The sequence below is a fragment of the Equus quagga genome, chromosome 6, assembly GCF_021613505.1.
Source record: "Equus quagga isolate Etosha38 chromosome 6, UCLA_HA_Equagga_1.0, whole genome shotgun sequence".
Classification (NCBI taxonomy): Eukaryota; Metazoa; Chordata; class Mammalia; order Perissodactyla; family Equidae; genus Equus; species Equus quagga.
In genome coordinates, this window is record NC_060272.1 from 53,395,567 (window position 1) to 53,407,139 (window position 11,573).

The 11,573-nt window shown below is 42.1% G+C and overlaps 1 protein-coding gene and 1 non-coding gene across 3 annotated transcripts in view; both read right to left on the reverse strand.

Annotated features, from left to right (window-relative positions):
- Nucleotides 1–11,558, reverse strand: part of ELF1 (E74 like ETS transcription factor 1) — a 106,616-nt gene extending 95,058 nt beyond the window's left edge. The window contains exon 1 of one of the 2 annotated variants that reach the window (XM_046665117.1): nt 11,466–11,558. The gene's annotated coding sequence lies outside the window, so the exon portion shown is untranslated. Of the gene's footprint in view, nt 1–11,280; nt 11,303–11,465 lie in introns of those variants that run through there. The other variant, XM_046665118.1, reaches the window with a different exon arrangement.
- Nucleotides 11,364–11,435, reverse strand: TRNAE-UUC (transfer RNA glutamic acid (anticodon UUC)). The gene has a single exon. It is a non-coding gene; the product is annotated as a tRNA-Glu (tRNA).
- Nucleotides 11,559–11,573: the final 15 nt, after the last annotated feature.

An 11,573-nucleotide genomic window follows, 5' to 3' on the forward strand; every position in this document is an offset into this window, starting at 1 on the left:
TTTTTTTCCTTTTTCTCCCCAAAGCCCCCCGGTACATAGTTGTGTATTCTTCGTTGTGGGTTCCTCTAGTTGTGGCATGTGGGACGCTGCCTCAGCGTGGTCTGACAAGCAGTGCCATGTCCGCGCCCAGGATTCGAACCGACGAAACACTGGGCCACCTGCAGCGGAGCGCGCAAACTTAACCACTCGGCCACAGGGCCAGCCCCCACATCAACCATTCTTTCTCACTCCCTTCACAGACAAACTTTCTCAAAGATTTGTCTATACTCCATTTCTTCATTTCTCACTCATTCTTTGACTCATTCTAATCTAATCTAATCCTGCCCCTATTCTGCCACTGAATCTGTTCTAACTAAAGTCAATGACCACACAGTGCTAAACCCAATTAACACTTTCAGAACTTGTTTTGTTAGACCTAATAAATGCTCCCTTCTGGTTTTCCCCCAATTCTGGACTACTTTCCTCAGTCTTCTCTGCCCCACCTCCTCTACCTCACCACTCAACACTGGAGGTCTTCAAGGTTCAGTTGAAAGCCTTCTTCTCACTCCAGACTCTCCCTGAGCAAATTCCCATTTCTAGGGTTTCAACTATTAAGTCAGAGTAAACAAGTAAAACTCACCTCTGCTCAATTACCCTTGACAATTCCCTTAAATTCACCCTTGAAATACATTTTACCACATTAACCGGCCGCTTTGGCAACCCATATATCCTCTAACTAAATGTCATAGAACCATTTTTCCCTCTGACATTCAAGCACCAGATCAAGTAGATAATTTATAGTTAAAGGCCACAGTGTACAAAAAGATACATAACTTTTCTCCTTACTTCCACTCCATTCCACTTCCATACCCTCTGGCTTAAAACCCACGAAGGTCTGCCCATTCTGCTTCAGATTAAATTCAAAATCGTTAACTTGGGCCTATAATGCTTCATACGACCTGAAACTTACCATCCTCATCTCCCGTCACACTGCACTACGATACAGCCCTCAGGACCTTCTTTCATTTCCCAAAGTATTCCCTTCTTTCCTGCTTCGGAGCATTTGCAAAATGCTACTTCCTCAGCCTCCCCTCCCTTTCCATTCCTCTCTCTCCTAGCCAATGTTTACTCACCCTTCTAGTCTCTATTTACGTGTCATTTCCTTAGGGAAGCCTTTTCAATATAGCCCTTTCCACCTACTCTGTGGGGGTCACCCTGTCATGCATGTACATAACACTCAACACACTGTTTACTTGTTCACAATGTCTGTCTTCCCCACTAAACTGTAAGCTTCATGAGGATCTTGTCTGCTTTTTTCATTGTTATACCCCCAGCACCTAACACCTGAATACAAATTAGTTACTTCAATCTCATTACATATGCTTTTTACATTCTTACAATTTGCATATCCAAATATAAATTCAAATTTGCCTTTTTAAAAAATTGTGGTGGAATACACATAACATAAAATTTACTATCTTAACCATTTTTAAGTGTACAGTACAGCAGTAATAAGTACATTCATAATGTTGTGCAACCAATCTCCAGAACTCTTATCATCTTGCTAAAGTGAAACTCTATACCCATCAAACAACTCCCCATTTCCCCTCCCCTCAAACCCTGGCAATCGCCAGTCTACTTCTGACTCTATGACTTGGATTACTCTAGGTACCGCATATAAGTGGAATCATGCAATATGTCTTTTTGTGACTCGCTTATTTCATTTCGCATAATGTCTTCCAGGTTCACCCATGATGTAGCATGTATCAGAATTTCCTTCCTTTTTTTTTTTTTTTGAGGAAGATTAGCCCTGAGCTAACACCTGCTGCCAATCCTCCTCTTTTTGCTGAAGAAGACTGGCCCTGAGCTAACATCCGTGCCCATCTTCCTCTACTTTATATGTGGGACGCCAGCCACAGCATGGCTTGCCAAGCGGTGCCATGTCCACACCCGGGACCCGAACCGGCAAACCCCGGGCCACCAAAGTGGAATGTGTGCACCCAACCGCGGTGCCACTGGGCCAGCCCCAGAATTTATTTCCCTTTTAAGGCTGAAAAATATTCCACTTAAGAATATACCATATTTTGTTAATCCATTTAGCCATTAACGGACACCTGGGTTACTTCTGGCTCTAGTGAATAATGACACTATGAAATGGGTGTACAAATACCACTTTGAGACTCTGCCTTTAATTCTTTTAGGTATATAGCCAGAAATGGAGTTGCTGGATCAGACGGTAATTCTACTTCTAATTTTTTCAGGAACTGCCATACTGTTTTCCATAGTGGTCGCAGCATTTGACACTCCCTCGAACAGTACACAAGGGCTCCAATTTCTCCACATCCTCGCCAACACTTGTTATTTTCTGGGTTTTTTAATAGTAGCCTCCTAATGAATATGAGGTGGTGGATTTGCTTTCATATAAACTTCATGCACTTTCTTTCTTCCTACAAACATGTGGTAAAAAACCCTTTTAAAATATGGTCCATAAACTAACAAAAGACATTCTAGAAAGCATTGAAAATGGAAAAGAAGAAACAGCCTTTCAAAGCAGGATTTTAAGGAACAGTAAAATTGTGGTTCATGTGAAATGGCAAAAAAAAAAACCCAGAGGAGAACAAATAAAGGAAAAGCATTCCCACTCATATCTGAAATTCCCTCATGTCAACTGCCTGCTTGGAGTTTCGAATTCCTCAAGCCTATGTTCTGCCTTCCATCAGGATACTTCCCTCACCGCAGCCCCACCTGTGTGCTGGGACTTTGCCTGTCAAGCCCTTCCTATCATACTCCCCCTTTTTACTTCAACTCCTGCAACTGAGTCAGTGCCTGCTCTTCTCAGTGGGTGACTGAGTGGCAGGGCCCCACCCTTTCCAGTTAATAGGATCATCTGTGTCCCTCAGCATAAGAGGGTATCAGTGACAAACACAGATGTTAGGAAAGCTAGGACAAAACAAATCCCATTACAACCTAGAAAGCTTGAATTAAATGCTTAATTAAACCTGGAAACAGATAAAAAGCTTCACATAAAGCAATATATCAACACATCCTAAATAAGAAATGTATCCTGGACTTGGGATTTTGAATCCAAAAGAAACTTTAACTAAATTAAAAGATTAAATAACAAATAAAATTTTAAGACTATCTAGAAGGACTCTCTGGATCTAGAAGTCACTAGCTAAGCACCTTCCTAGAGATCTAAAATAAAGCAATAAAAAAGGTCTTAAATCAAACATATTTTTTATTTAATAGTGAATAATTTGCATTCAAAAATAAAAGATCTATTAAAATTTGTGCGCACACACACAATACACAAAACTTATGAAACAGTTGTTATTGCTTTATCAAAATTCAAGTCATCTATGCTGGAATTACTTTTCAAAGACCAAAATGCTCTATACTTAAATTTGTGAAAAGGAACCCAGTTGTGAAAAGTAAAAGGGAATGCTAACCAGCATTAATCCTAAAACAGTCACCATTCTAGCATAAAAAGGCAGATACTGTGTGATAAAGTTTCTTAAGTGTACGTTAAATAATAAACTAAAAATTTCTTTATGTAAGTTCAATGTCACAGTTTTAAAAACAGTATGATAATGAAATCATTCAAGAAAGTCAGAAAACAAATACATCTCTAACTTTATTGGCTCTTTGTCCGAATACTTAGGAAAGGAGCAAACAGACCATGAAGTATTTTGAAAGTTACTTTCCTTAAACAATATCTAAATAATGCTGTTTTTCATATGGCAGTGGACCTCATGGACCCAGATAAACATGTGCATTTTCATCATTCATAGTCTACCTCGCTTAAAATTACACAGTATACATCAACTGTGTAAGATATAAATATAGCCAAAAATAATTTAGAAAAGTCACCCACAATCCTAAACATTTACTTTGAAAAGGTTAAATAAAACCAAACATTTAAAGTATATTATCATGTCTGTCATGCTACACTTTTGAGAAAAACAAACTCAGAGAAATATTTAAAATTATTAACATTATAACTGAATGTCTCTATTACCAAAATGTAAGGTCCCTAAGGTGCAGAATCAGGCAACTTAAGGGGCTAGGGGTTTAGTTGATACTTCCTCCATTATCTCCCTTAGCCTCAATATCACATTCAGAAAGAACGCACATTTGCCAACCTCAGAAAGCTGCTTCAGCCCACTTCTGCTTTACTGGTAGCACAAATTTCAAGCACTAAATGGCTACCCCACCCCTCCTGACACCTCAGGGGATACAAGTGTGCACACCACTTACGACATTAGTCTGTACACCGCTCATCTGCTGGGAAGTTTTATTTTGCAGAGTTCAAGATGAAACCATTTCCTGAGTTGCAGAGACCAAGTAAGTCTTTCACAATCACCATTTCATTTTGGTTCAAGCTAGTTTACGAGTTTAATTTGTGAGCAGACTGCCCTTCTAAATAACATAATAAAATCCAAATTGTTTACCTAAACACAATTAAGGCAATTCATCAAAGCATGGGGAATTTCTAACAAAATTCAACTATACAAAAAATGGGAAGGGAAGGCCACTTTCACTTAAGACCAAAAAAGGGGGGGGGGGGTTCACATACTTCTCAAGAAATAGAACTCTCAAAGACAATATCATATGTATTATAGAATAGGATAAAAAAATTAGTACAATAGAAGGGACAAAAGACCATTTTACAACAGGACTACATGCCACAATGTTTTAACAAACACACTACTTGATATGAAATTTCTAAAGCAAAGAAATATGCCATCTAAAAGGCATTCTTGAATTTCTCTGCAACTTTTTAAGCTATTGATTGTATTTGAGATTCTGTTTATTTAAAAGCCTCAGAAAAAGTTCAGAAGGCAAACTAATTTCAACTCTCTGTTTAATGAGTATAACCACATACACCAGCATAGAAGAATCATAATCAGTACTAAAACAGTGAATTTCAAATGAATGTTCATCATAATTCTTGAGGGTTTTAGTTCTAAGTTATGTTGTCCACAGGGTGGCAGTCTCACCATCTTAACTTTGTCTCTGGATTCAACATAGAATTTCCGTGTTCAAAAAGCCATACACACATATACATACAGGTGGCCAATAACAATGTACTGTTTGACCAACCCCAGTGGCAAAAATTCCCTGTCCTCTTCCCGCAAAAAAATCTATGCTCCATAACTTCCTTATTTCTTTTAACAATATTTACTTCTTGACATCTTAAATTTTTCCTTCAATATACAACACCTCTTTTATCTGATCCTTTCTATTCTGCTGCCGCCACCTGATTCAGGGAGAGACTAGAGGCAAGGAGAGCTGTTAGCTTATTACTGTACTGCAGGAGACCCCAGTCCTTGGTCAAGGCCTAACCCAGGGAGAGTGGGAGCAGGAACAGGAACGGGAAAATGGGACTGGACACCAAAGACACAATCCTTCCATCCTCCAGTTCATCCTGCACTCTACTACCAAATTAATTTCATTAAAACACTCATCAGGGGCTGGCCCCGTGGCCGAGTGGTTAAGTTCGCGTGCTCCGCTGCAGGCGGCCCAGTGTTTCGTTGGTTCAAATCCTGGGCATAGACATGGCACTGCTCATCAAGCCACGCTGAGGCAGCGTCCCACATGCCACAACTAGAAGGACCCACAACAAAGAATATACAACTATGTACTGGGGGGCTTTGGGGAGAAAAATGAAAAAAATAATAAAATCTTAAAATAAAAAAACACACTCATCAGGGGCCAACCAAGTGGGGTAGCGGTTAAGTTCTTGCGCTCTGCTTCGATGGCCCAGGGTTTGTCTGCTCGGATCCCAGGCACAGACCTACACACTGCTTATTAACTCATGCTGTGGCAGGCATCCCACATATAAAATAGAGGAAGATGGGCACAGATGTTAGCTCAGGGCCAATCTTCCACAGCAAAAAGAGGAGTATTGGTGGCAAATGTTAGCTCAGGGCTAACCTTCCTCAAAATAAAACAAAACAAAGAAACAAATAAACAAAAAACACATCATATAACCAGAAATCCCTTCTCCTAGCTAAGTAAAATCCTTATCCCAAATTCAAGCAACTTCACAATCAGAACCTTCCAAAATCTCCTATCTATATGTTCTGCATGAGTCAAGGGGATTTGTAAAATATACTTCACTTGAAATAGACCTTGCAACTTCCTTCATTCATTCATTCAAATATTTTCCTAACGCTCACCGAGTACCAAGCACTGCTCCAAGCGCTGACAATACACAAGGGAACAAGACAAAGTCCCTGCTCCAAAATTATTTCCTGACTGGACAGTGTTGGATTGAGAGCTGTTAGAGGGAGAGGGATAAGCCCCCAGGCTCTTCCAGCTTTCTGCAGGTAAAGGATAAAGTTCTTCCCAAGCATGGGCCACTGGAGGAAGCACACAAGACACAAGAGGAGATCTGGCAGCACTGACATTGTCTGCTCAGACCCTAATCTATTTTTGCAGCGTTATTTCCCACTCCTATCCTACTTGTACCCTCAATTCAGCCAAAATGTGCTAGCCACTGTTAATGTGCGTCTGCTCCTGCTTGCTTTCTTCTTAATGCCTTGCCTCCCACAACATCATTATCACCAGCAAAAGCCTCACCAGCCTTCAAGGCCCATCTGAAATGCTGCCTCCTCGAGGCCTCTCCCCATTCCCTTTACACAAATCCAGATGTAATATTTTGCAGACCTTCAAACCCTTATGACCCTTGGCTTAATCCCCTCTGAGCATTTATCACACTGTGCATTGTATCATAATTATCTGTATACCTTAACCTCCATCAGTCATTTACTGAGGACTTGCTATATTCCTGGACTATCTAGGAGCCAGAGTTGCAGTGTTAAATTATTCCATCATTATTTTTAAACATTTAACATCCAAACGATAAATGTAAAATGTAGAGACAAAATATTCTATATGCTTTTTATTGCTTCAATCTTTTTTTTAACAGTTTTGTTGATATAATTTACATACCATAAAGTTCACCCATTCAAAGAGGAGAATTCATTTTTTTAGTATATTTACAGGTATACAACCATCATCATAATCTAATTTAGAATATTTTAATCACCCTAAAAAGAAACATTGTACCTACAACAGCATTTCCTCCCCACCTCCTGTATCTGCCCCTCTCCATTCCTAGCCAAACATAATCTATCTTCTTTCTCTACAGATTTGCCTATTCTGGACATTTCATACAAACAGAATCATACAAAATGTAGTCTTTTGAGCCTGGCTTCTTTCCCTTAGCATAATGTTCCTCAGATTGATCCATGTTGTGGTATGTATCAGTACTTCACTCCTTTTTATTGCCAAATAATACTTGATTGTAAGGATACATCACATTTTATTAATTCTTCATCAGTTGACGGACATTTGGATTGTTTCCACTTTCTGCTTATGAATAATGCTACTATAAATATCTGTGTACAAGTTTTTGTGTGGACATAGGATTTAATTTCTCTTAGATATGTACCTACGAGTGGAACTGCTGGGTCATATGATAACTCTATGTTTAACATTTTGAGAGAACTGCCAAACTTTTTTCCAAAACGACTGCACCATTTTACATTTCCACCAGCAATGATGAGAGTTTCAACTTCTTTACTATTGTTTGAATCTTATAGAACAAGAACACACCATACAATATCCTTACCCTCATGGAACTTCTAGTGGAATAAGACGAGAAATAAACATCTTAATTTCAGATAATGAGAAAATAAAACAGGGTAAAGTAACCAGAAGAAAAGGGAGTCCATAGCCAGGGAGGTCAGAAAAGACCTCTCTGAGAAGGTAACGTTGACCTGAGATGTGAAGAGCAGGAAGGGGAATATTCCAGTAAGTGGCAACAGCAAGAAATAAAACTGAGAAAAGAACAAGTTTGGCATGTTCAAAGAACAAAAACGAAGCCAATTTGGCTGAAGTAAAATGAAAAGGCAGAGAAGGTAGGAGACGAAGGTGGGGAGGTAAGTAGAGGCCAGATAACAACGGGCCTCAGAGACCATGGTGAGGTCTATGGATTTTAAAATGCCATCATCATTTTTTAATCCCTTATGTTTTTTTAAATACAGGTGTTCATCTATGCAAACATTTAAGAACTGTCACATATCTTCTGATTGCACGCAATAGTAGCATTCTCTTTTGTGGCCCAAGAGAGAACACCTAAAACATGCTAGCAATGGTGTTTTTATTTATTTTTTTTTAAAGATTTTATTTTTCCTTTTTCTCACCAAAGCCCCATGGTACATAGTTGTATATTTTAGTTGTGGTTCCCTCTAGTTGTGGCATGTGGGATGCCGCCTCAGCATGGCTTGATGAGCACTGTCATGTCTGCGCCTAGGATCCGAACTGGCAAAACCCTGGGCCACCAAAGCAGAGCACACAAACTTAACCACTCGGCCACAGGGCTGGCCCCCAATGGCGTTTTAGTAACAAGACACAAACATATAAATTAATCCTCACACATTTATCACCTAGTCTTAACCAATTTAAGGTGTATGCCTTACGGACAGTACCTAGCAGCTCTGTCTTAGAATATTAAGGTCATTTTCAATAAAGCAAGCAAATAAGAACATTGCAGATCATTCTCATAATTTAAACCTAGACTTCATTCTTTTTTTTTTTTTTAAGATCAGCCCTGAGCTAACATCTGTTGCCAATCTTTTTTTTTTTCTTTTCCTCATAGCTCCCCAGTATGTAGTTATATATTCTAATTTTAGGTCCTCTTAGTTGAGCTATATGGGACACTGCCTCAGCATGGCCTGATAAGCAGTGCTAGGTCCACACCCAGGATCCAAACTAGTGAAACCTGTGGGCCACACAAGCGGAGCGTGTGAACTTAACCACTCATCCATGGGGCCAGCCCCTTGATTTCATTCTTTTAAACTGAATTCTAATTAATTGACTGCTTTTCTTCATTATATTAATTAAAAATCAATATTCAACTGCTAAACATAAAAACTATGGGCACAGAATATTCTACATGTTTCTATACTATTTGAATCTTTGAAAACAAGAATTTTTCGCATATTATTGCTAAGTTTGGTTCTTTCAAAGAGACAAAAATGTTTTTGTAACTCTAATGACATAAATGCCACTCCCTTGATAAAAGAAACTGTCACCTAGTCAAAATTTATCAAGTTAAAATTCCCTTCTATGGTTCCATCTTGATCTCCCTTGGCTCTCCCTCCAGGCACTGTGTGCTCCTGCCCAACCAGACTACTTGCCAGCCTCATACTTGTCCCCCCCTCCACCCCAGCCTTATGATACACATCCCCCACCAGGAGAAATCCAACCAGTTCTTCAAGGTCCAGGACAAACACTCTCTCCTCCAAGTCTCTTTTTCTGCCCTCTCCCCAGAGTAGAGCTGATTTCTCCTTTCTGTGCTCCTGTAGCACTTCTGCACTCAGATGTTGCCTGACCCTGTCCGCCTGGTACACAATAAATGTGTCTGCTCTTGGACAGAGACATCGTCACAAAACTACTCCCCTCAGTATACCTTAAGTACATAAGAGTAAAGCTATTTGCCACTACTGGGTGCTCAGTTGAAAGTCACACCCATTTTAGCATTGTTTGGAACAATAGATACCAAGTCATTACAAAATGCAAAGTCAAGAGTTAAGCCCTCTCCAGAGGCGATTAAGGCAGAGTCGTCTTTCCTTCCAAATTCTGACCTAATTCTTTAGTAAATATTCCTTACTAATGACACGATCCCACTCTTTAAGCGAAATTTTCCACTTTCACTAGCTACTCAAGAATTGCTCAACAATTCTTGCAACTCTTTCTGAAGTTTGTGAGTGATATGTATTATCAAGAATTTATGGCTCTAAACCCAGGGCACAAAGAATGTGAAAGATCTACACAAGGTCATACTGCTAATCACGGGGACAAGATATGATTCCATTCAGTATTCCATCCACAAACCTCCTAACATGAAAAACCTGAACATCAGTTAACTTTCAAAAGCATCTGAGGGTGCTTGGTGTAGAGTAAATGTTGAAATATTTGAATTAATGAAGACGATTTGAAATATTTTAGTGGTGTAAGTTTATTTACGATGTAAAAGTAACTAATCCTGCACCACGCAGATCACATTAACAGATTATTTCAAAACTCACTGTGCAATTAAAATTATAAAACAGTTTGGGGACGCACATAATAGCCAAAACTTCTGCTCTTGTTAATGGCACTGACCAGAAACCCATCCACAAGAGCCACTTTTTCCTCCTTCATTTGCTCCCAGAGGCCTAATAGACGAAACATTATAGCTCACCCCATTTTCTAATTTCAGCTTCCATTTAAGATAATGCTTTTGTTTCATTTACAGCTCACATGCTGCTGACACAGCTGCCCCTTCTTTGTAATAAACACAGGGCTTCTATATTTAAAAATACAGTGAAACTTTGTTAGAACATCCCCTCGCCAGGCTCCGGCCAATTTTCTCTCTTGCAAGCCCCACCTCCAACCCAGGATTTTCTATCAGCGCCGCTCAAAACGTTAGACCCTTTGGACAGTCAAATTTCTTCTTTAAAGACACTTCATCATAGTGATTTTTTTTCTCTACAGGAGGGGGAAAACATTAAACAAAAAAAAAGAAAGAAAAAAAGGATTCCTTTTCCCAGAGGCCTTGCCAAGCAAAAGCACTCAAGCCGGTGGCTCTCGAGCCTGCGGGAGTTTGGGGGAGCTGCACCGGCGCCCTCGACGTCAGTCGGGATGACCTCGCAGGCCGGCCGCTGCGGGAGGCCCGGGTGGACACGCGGCCGCTCGGGCGGAGACGGCAGCCGCGCGTACTGGACAGCCTGCCCGCGGGCACCGGGACTCGCCGGCCGCCACGCCGCCGCGCGGGGACCTCCGGCCCGCCCTCGACGCGCGCCCCCTGGGAGGCTGCTTTGTGTCGGGAGCGGGTGGGGATTCCCGTAAACCCCGGGGGACGATGACGAGGGCGAGGAGCCGGGCGCGGGCTCCCGGGCCCGAGGACACGGGGGCAGACCCGCCCGCGTCACTTGGGACAGCCGCAAGGGGGCGGCCGAGGAGGGTGTGGGCCCGAGGGGGGCGCTGGGAGCAGATAAGGCGCGGCCCGAGTTAATCATCACCTCCCGAGCGCCTGGAAAAGGACTGCCCGGGGCCGTAGGGCAGCCCCGGGGAAAGTGAAACTCCTTCCCGACGGCTCAGCCCCGCCAGCCCGAAGCGGGAGCACAGAGACCCCGAGCGCGCTCGCTGCTCCAGCCGGCCCCGCGCCGCCCTCGTGGCTCCCGGAGCCGCAGCCCAGGTCACGGCGCCGTTAACAACTACACTAAAGCTTGTTTTGCACAAACTCACCCGGAGACCAGGGCGGGAAGAGCCGGAGCCACTGGAAATAAAATGTTAGTCTCCCCGTGCCGGTTTATTAAAACGCTATGCCGTTCCCATACCGGGAGTCGAACCCGGGCCGCCTGGGTGAAAACCAGGAATCCTAACCGCTAGACCATATGGGAAGCGTTGCTAGAAGCACCGCGGTGACTCACCTGACAAGCGCCAGCGCCGGCCGCTGCCTCGGCTCAACTCGTCGCCGCCACTCGGGCCGCTGCCGCCCGTGCCCACGCGCTCCCGAACGAGGGAACGAGCGCGGCCCG